The sequence below is a fragment of the Papaver somniferum genome, chromosome 1 (genome assembly GCF_003573695.1).
Source record: "Papaver somniferum cultivar HN1 chromosome 1, ASM357369v1, whole genome shotgun sequence".
Lineage (NCBI taxonomy): Eukaryota > Viridiplantae > Streptophyta > Magnoliopsida > Ranunculales > Papaveraceae > Papaver > Papaver somniferum.
Genome location: NC_039358.1, coordinates 2,691,110 through 2,698,759, shown reverse-complemented (window position 1 = coordinate 2,698,759; position 7,650 = coordinate 2,691,110). Strand labels below are relative to the sequence as shown.

General features: G+C 33.8%; 1 long non-coding RNA gene across 1 annotated transcript; it reads right to left on the bottom strand.

Moving 5' to 3' along the window:
• Positions 1 to 604: 604 nt before the first annotated feature.
• Positions 605 to 1,687, bottom strand: LOC113324999. The gene is made up of 3 exons (XR_003347965.1): positions 1,443 to 1,687; positions 1,135 to 1,188; positions 605 to 1,056 (listed from the first exon to the last, which is right to left on the bottom strand). It is a non-coding gene; the product is annotated as an uncharacterized LOC113324999 (long non-coding RNA).
• Positions 1,688 to 7,650: the final 5,963 nt, after the last annotated feature.

Sequence of the window (7,650 nt, the reverse complement as noted above, 5' to 3'; positions counted from 1 at the left end):
CTACATAAACTTTGAGTGGATATAAAATATGATTTACCATGGCCATAACTCTAAAACCGTGTCTATATGGTACTCGTTATTTTTTTTGTAGTTAAGCATTTTCACTATCACCATGGCCATAGGATCCTTATAGACACACAATTTAATTTGACCGTGGCTAGAGTTTACCTTAAAGCCACATAGATTTTATTTTAACCCTGGCCTTTGCTATCAATTAGACACGTAAAATTTGTTTTATCGTGGCCAATTCATGACTTACCGCTGCATTAAACTTGTAGCACCATGGCGATAAATTTTCTAAGGACACACAATTTTTTTTAACGTGGCTATTGTATATCTTCACGACACAGGGAACCAGTAAAACCATGGCCATAAATTTCTTATGGACACACAATAAGCTTTGAACGTGGTTAATGTATACCTTAAGGCCACATGGATTCATTTTAACGATGGCAGAGTATAATGTGGCATATTGACAATGTATAGTTTCGGGTGATATTTGGTACAACCATGGCTTAACCCTCCAAATTACGCTACTGATATATATGAATCTACCGAACCGCTATTTCTTCCCCCAAAAAATGTACAATTAGAAGCGAAAATATTCAAAACATCAAAATATTATTTATTTATTTATTTTAATAATAAAGGGTAGTTACATCACTGACCAAAGCCTCTTTAACATAAGGAAATGCGATAACAATGACCATTCATCCAGGACTTGGACACTTGGCATAAAATTGCAAGTATATCGACCATAAAGTTACAAGACCTGTTACCAAACTTACAAGCATAGAATCGAGCAAAACTTGAATAAAATTATCAATCTATTATTACAGGAGTGGTAGTCCACTTAACACTACACTGAGAAACAATGATAGAGTTGATAATAACATCAGTCGCTTCGAAGTAAACTTGGATCAGCTCCTGGTATGCAAGCCAATATGACTTTAGCTTCAGGCTGTTGTGCTTGGGATTTTTTGTCACCCTAGAAGTACCCTGCTGTTGTGCTTGGGATTTTTTGTCACCCGAGAAGTACCCTGCATAATAAGAAGACTTCAACCAATTCCGATAGTAAGATTTCAATCTATATAAAAGATGAGGTGAACATCAAGACAAAGAAATTATATTTACCATGGTACCTAGAGAGCAAAATTGTGAACACATACTAGCCACAACAATGGCAACCTGTCAAAGTGAGGTATTCTGCTATTAAAACATCTCGAATCGACAAACATTACTAGGAAATTATAGTTCTGTTCTCAAATACTACTCTCTCCATTACTTTTTAATAGGCCAGTTTCTATAATAAATAAAGTTAGTAATTGTTTTGTGGTTCCTTACCGAAGCGACGAATAATGTGGATGTTGATTTGAGATACTGGTAACAAATCAAGCCAAATTAATTACAAAGCAAAAGATTAAGGAAAAATAAAATCTTACCCTTAATGTTTGAAATAAATTTTGAACTTCCCTGCCAGTAACCTCAAAAGACGACAAAGATAACCAGAATTCATTAGTGAACAAGAGATGGTAATGACATCTTCCTCTTTCACATGGATTATTGAAGATACCCTTTGATACAGTTCAGGAGTAATGGGATCATAATCAATTGATCCTTCCATTACTTGGGCAAGCTCCGCATCCTTTAACACCACCAAATCCCAAATCAGCAAAACCAAAAAACAAAATTTCTCCAAAGCACAAGAATTGAACAGAAAATGTACGAAAAATATGATTCCATTTTTTTCGGTAAAATTCCAAAAAGAAAAATAAAGTGGGAATTCAATGAAAAAATTCTCTTTCTTAAACACGGAGAAGAATAAGGCTCTGAAAGAATTGATGCTAAATTTAGACTAGGGCTTGTAAAAAAAGGGGGTTTTAAGAAATACGAACCCCGTATACAGAACCCAAAAGGAACCCATGTTAGGGCTTCTTCTTCTTATGAATCTACACAGAGAAAACAACTATAAAATGTAAATCTATTGAGACTTGTATGTAACGTGAAAAACAGTAGAGCGAGATGGACTAACTAACCTTGAATACCATTTTCTTGTTTGAGTTGCAGTAACTGAAGAACACCATCTTCTTCTACTTCGATCAGCCCATCGAGTTTTCAGTTTTGATTCGTAAATAGCTTTGTCGATGAACTTTCTTCTCGGTCTCAGTAGTTAACAGTGTTTTTAGATTTGATTTGAAGGGAAAGGAGAGGATTTCTGGGGAAAGTTAGAGACAGATCTTGCGCCGCTGCATACTGTTTTTTTTTTCTTCTTAGGGTTGCTGGAGGAGGAGAAAACAAAGCAAGGAGCAAATGTGTGTAATTTATGTAAACCTAATAAAAATGAATTCGGAAAATGACGAAGATGCCACAATTGCTAAAGGCTGATACAGCTACTGCTAGGGGCGGGTACCAATCCATATAGGACAAAGTAATCTCAACCGTTGGATCTTGGATTGGTATCCGTCCTTAGCAGAAGTGGTAACAACTTTTAGCGATCATGAAAATGCTGGATTTCAAAAACGCATCTTTAAAATGTTTTGGTATTTTTTCATGGCTTCTAATTGGAGGTAGCATATTGATGGAGGGTGTACCAAACCAAAGGGAATTGGTGTTTTGTCTTATTTGGTTTTGGGTACATCCCAAGCAATATAACACCCCCATCAGCAATGTTGTTTCATCAGACTTGAGTCAGTTGACATAATTGTCCAGGGGGTATTAAAGCATAATGCAAATACATTTTAACATTTTAGCTAATATATATGGGAATTCATTTTATTTTTAAGTTGGTTCTCTTTAATTTTATAGTTTAACCTGAACCAGGATCATAGGGACAAAGACAAGGACGGTAACATAAGACAATATACCAAAGGGTGTCTTGATATATCTCAGGTATGATATCAAAAATAAGTATTGGATAAGATTACTTTCACATAAAACACTAAATCAGAACCACCGAGAGGGAAACCTGACGTCGTATAGATTATCAAACCAAGCAGTAGACGGAAGCCATCCAGGTTCATTCTCGACTACAAGATGAAACCATATTGTCCCAATTTTTATGGACCAAATTGTATTAGCTGACTCCTTAAGCACAACATATTCGTGTACAATTTCTTTCTAGTTTATTAATAACGTTATTATATGCTTCAAAAAAAATGCCAAAAATTATTTATATGGTTTTGGATTTCGTTCGATCCTGTGTGATCGTATTGGACGCTAGATATCTTAGTGTAAATTAACCCAATTACGGATCACAAACTTCGATTTAATCTTCTTATTGGCTATTTTTTTAATGGGTGCACTTTTATTAATTTTCTTCGACATGAGATATTGTTTCATAGGAGTTTATAATTTTCCGAATATTTTTGTTTAAATTGATAGTTTTTCTCGGCGTATCAATTCATGTTTCAGTTTCACAATAATTTTTTCGATATGCATTCATATTTTGTATTTTTTTTTTGGATTTAAATGCACTAGATAATACTCAGTTTAACTGATCATTCACTCGAATCCATCTTAATCAATCCAATTATACTCAACATTCTTCGACAATCGCTGGATAATGCTTGAGTATCCACAAAGTTATTCCAGTTCTACTCAATGTTGCTCAATTTCATTAAATCATATTTAAAATCACATGATCATGCTCATACCCATACTCAATATGGTATATTATCTACCTAATTCCATTTAATTTAATCCAATTATATTCAACTTTCTTTCACAATCATTGAGTAACGCTTACTTTGAATGGTTATCCACAAATTTAATCCAACTTTACTGAGAATTTTTCTTCATTCCATCAAATCATACTCAAAATTACTTGATGATACATAATATGACCGATTACCCACCCAATCCCTTCTAGTTCAGACACATTGTACTACCTTTTATCCCACGATCATTGGATAATGCTTATTGTGACTAATTATCCACAAATTTAAGGATCCGATTAATGATCCACCTAACATTATTAGCCTCAGATTACTGGAGGAACAACTTCTTGCAAGTGTTGCTTAATTTAAATATATTTCTTTTGGTATAAAAACTAAAAAACAACCAAGAAAACGGTTGGAATTAGATTACATCCAATTGAATCTAATTTTACTCAAGTTCACTGGATCTTATTAACTTTGGTCTCACTCAATGACACCTTTATTCATCAATTTTGGACTTTGAATTTTATTTCAGCTAGCCCGAGTTTTTTTATGCTTAAATATTTAGTTTTTTTCTGGTCGGTTTAAATATTTATATTTTTATTCAAGTACAAACTTCGTCTAGCCTCACCCCATTTTAAATGATTTATTAGAATTCGTCGAGGGACTTCGTTTGATATCAATAGATTCATTAGTCATACATCGACCTGCAGTAAGAAACCACAAACTTGGATCACATAATCATCAATTTGATCTCCCATTTTTTTTTCTTTTTTTTTTTACAAAATTGAACATATGTTAGTTATATATTTCGTAAAATTTATTTTTGATGTGGTATGTGGTATCAATCATGGTTTGACAGGTGGTATTTAAGTCACACAATCTGTATGGTGTTTATTCGACCAATAGAAAATCAAAATCTTTAATTGAACGAATATAAATGCAAACACAAAAACTCATATGGATCAATCTTACACAAAGGAGGGAAAACTGCGATCTCCATGGGCGGGAACAACGAAATTTTGGCGCAATATTTCCTCCTAAATTTCAATAGTTTTTTAACCTCAAAACCCTAACCAAGTCTTATTATATTCCTCCCTCTTTGGTTACACTCTTTTTTCTCTTTCGAACCTCGAAGCCTCCGAGAAAACTAACTTCACCACTAAACCACCAAAATATCAATAAACAAGAAGCAGAGTACTATTTTTCTCAACAAAATCAGAACACGATACCTCTCTGAGTGGTTAATCAACCATAAATCAAAACCAATCTGGTAATCTAAGATTTTCTCTTGTAAGTTATTGATTTGTCAGAGATTTGAAGATGGAGAAAAAGATGATATATCGATTTATCTTTTTTCCTATAATCGTACACTAATTTCGGAGGTATGAAGATCTGTTTTTCATTATTAATTATGTGAATTATTATTTGATTGAATTCATGTGAATCAATTCAAAATCAATAAAATCTAGGTCTATTTATTATTCTCATATTGTTTATGGCTGATTATAGATTTGATTATTGAAATTTTCAGATTATGGGTATGATTTGATTTAAAATTTGTTGAGTTGTTGAAAAGTTTTTTCCCTGTTCAATGTTTCAGGAGATGAATCACTTTTTCTTATTCACAAACTTGCTGAGTACACATGAGTGTGATGTCATGATGGTTTGATTATAATTAACAGGGCTTGTGCAGTGTTGAAGTTCTAAGTTCTTGTAGTTCAAATTATAAGTTGGTAGAACTCCTGTAGAATTGTTGTGTGCAATTATTGAATCATTGCATTTTTGGATATGGTGTGTAGTTAGGGAGTATTGGTGCTATGACTGACCCGAAAGCAGGATTGGCAGGATAAGTTTAAAAACATGAGGAGAAGGAAATAAGAAGCAGACAATAAGGATGATAGCTCTCCCAAGTCGAGTTAGCCAGGGTTTAACGAAATCCCTACACAGATTGAACCCAGAATGAAGGTACATCAAACTTTCAATGGTTCATAATTAAGACTATCTGGACTGGGTGAAGTGTTGTGATTGTTAGGAGTATTTGTTATTTAGAGATTTTTGGCTTTGAGTTGGAGAGGGTACTTCAATAAAGAGGGTGAATTGGAGAGGGTACTTCAATAACATGTTTTGGAATCTTAATTATTGGAATGGTGTGAGTACATTGTCAGGGGATGGTCCAAGTAGCAATGTGTCACTAGTGTCCAACTGAAAAATTAGATTTGGTTGACTCGCAGTTTATGTCGACAGCTTAGAAACTTAGGATCGAACTGTTACCATTCAATTTGAAATCTTAGAAACTGGTAGGGCAGTTTATTCTTGCAATGCCTTCTCCAATGATCTGTGGCAATACTTGAGCGCGCAAAGTTTACAGAATGTTCAGACTGTCCCAAATTTCTGGCGGGTCTGTCTACTGTTGTACTTGAAAACTTGCTACTATAATTACTTTTAAAAATAGAGATCCAAGACAATAGAGGTGGGTATGTTTTTATTGAATGTATTCATGGTTAACTAAACAAGATACGTTAGAAATGCTGGTACTTTAGTTGTCTTATTGAATGTATTCATGGTTAACTAAACAACTCTATTGATGAATGAATATGCAGAATGTCTCAGCTACAGACTACTATTTATAGATTTAACTTTAGCATTAAACTCTAACACCTGCCAACTTGTTTAATTGATTTGAACTTTTCTTCATTAACTAGTATTAATGTGAATTGACTTAAAAATTAAAATTTAGCTCTTTTTCATAGCCTGCAGGACCAAGGTTAAGAATTCATTGCATTAGGTCCCATACTCCCATTATTGACTAGTGACAATTTGAGATAAGAATCCTTTGACCAATTTTAAAGAAACTACTTACACAGACGATGTTGTACTCAACAGATGATAACTTGGCTGACATGTTTTATCGCAAAAACTATTAGGCTCTATTCTCCCTCTATTCTGAGATTCTATATATGTGGACTGTGATTTTAATTTGAGTTTTTGTTGCAATTTCTAAGCCACACCGGAAGTGAATTGTTGCTTCTAAAGTTGGGAAAACACAAAAATATTTGCTTGTACTACTTAGACTTACATGTTGTATATGACATGAATTTTGCTTTTAACTCTCATTTCTTCCTCTACCCTTTTTTGTGGATGAACAGTCAAATAAAGGTGTAGTGGGGTGTCCGATTTAGAGAAAAAGGCTTGTTTTATTTTGTTGCCTGACCTTTTTGCTTGGCTTGCTGCAGCGAGGACCTTATCCGCGGAACTTCTGCTCTCCTCTGCTATGGGGATATTCTCTTGATTCTGCATCATTTATAGGCATTATTGAGTACTAACTGGATGTGGTAGGGTTTTACAAACTCAAAATTGTGATACTGTTTATAAGATTATTTGAGGGTGATTTACAGTCAACAATTATTCATTCTTATCAAGTTCGGTAAATGCTAAATGTTTGATAAATTGCTTGACATGAATTAAATAGCTTACTAAAACCAAAGAAAGCGTCACTATGAAAGCTGTTGTCGTGATATTGCAATCAGTTTTTTGATACTTAAAGGGAAGCTTCAAGAGGTAAACCTAATCTTTTATTTGCAAACCCATAGCATAAGTGTTCTTCTCTGTTAAATTTTTTGTTGTTTTGGGTTATGATATGATTGAATTTGTTAGAAAAGATAGCGGACTTGAATTGTCAGTTGTCACTGCTTTAGATAATGATATAGAAACCTATTTAGATCGCAACTATAGTAATCTTTCTCATTGATGTAGAAAAAAAACTCATTTTTAGAACTATCAATTTTTATGAATACATCCTTCAACTATTTTAACTGAATAAGAGTCTATAGTTCTCCAATACAGAAACCACCATTTCCGTTCCTTTACAAGCAAAAAAAAAAAGAACAAACCCCAAAATCCCACCGCAAACCCCATGGCAACTATAGCCAGAGCTGGTTAAAAGTCAGCTTGGTTACAGTCGTTCCCTCCTGGCAGGTTCCGTTATTTTCTA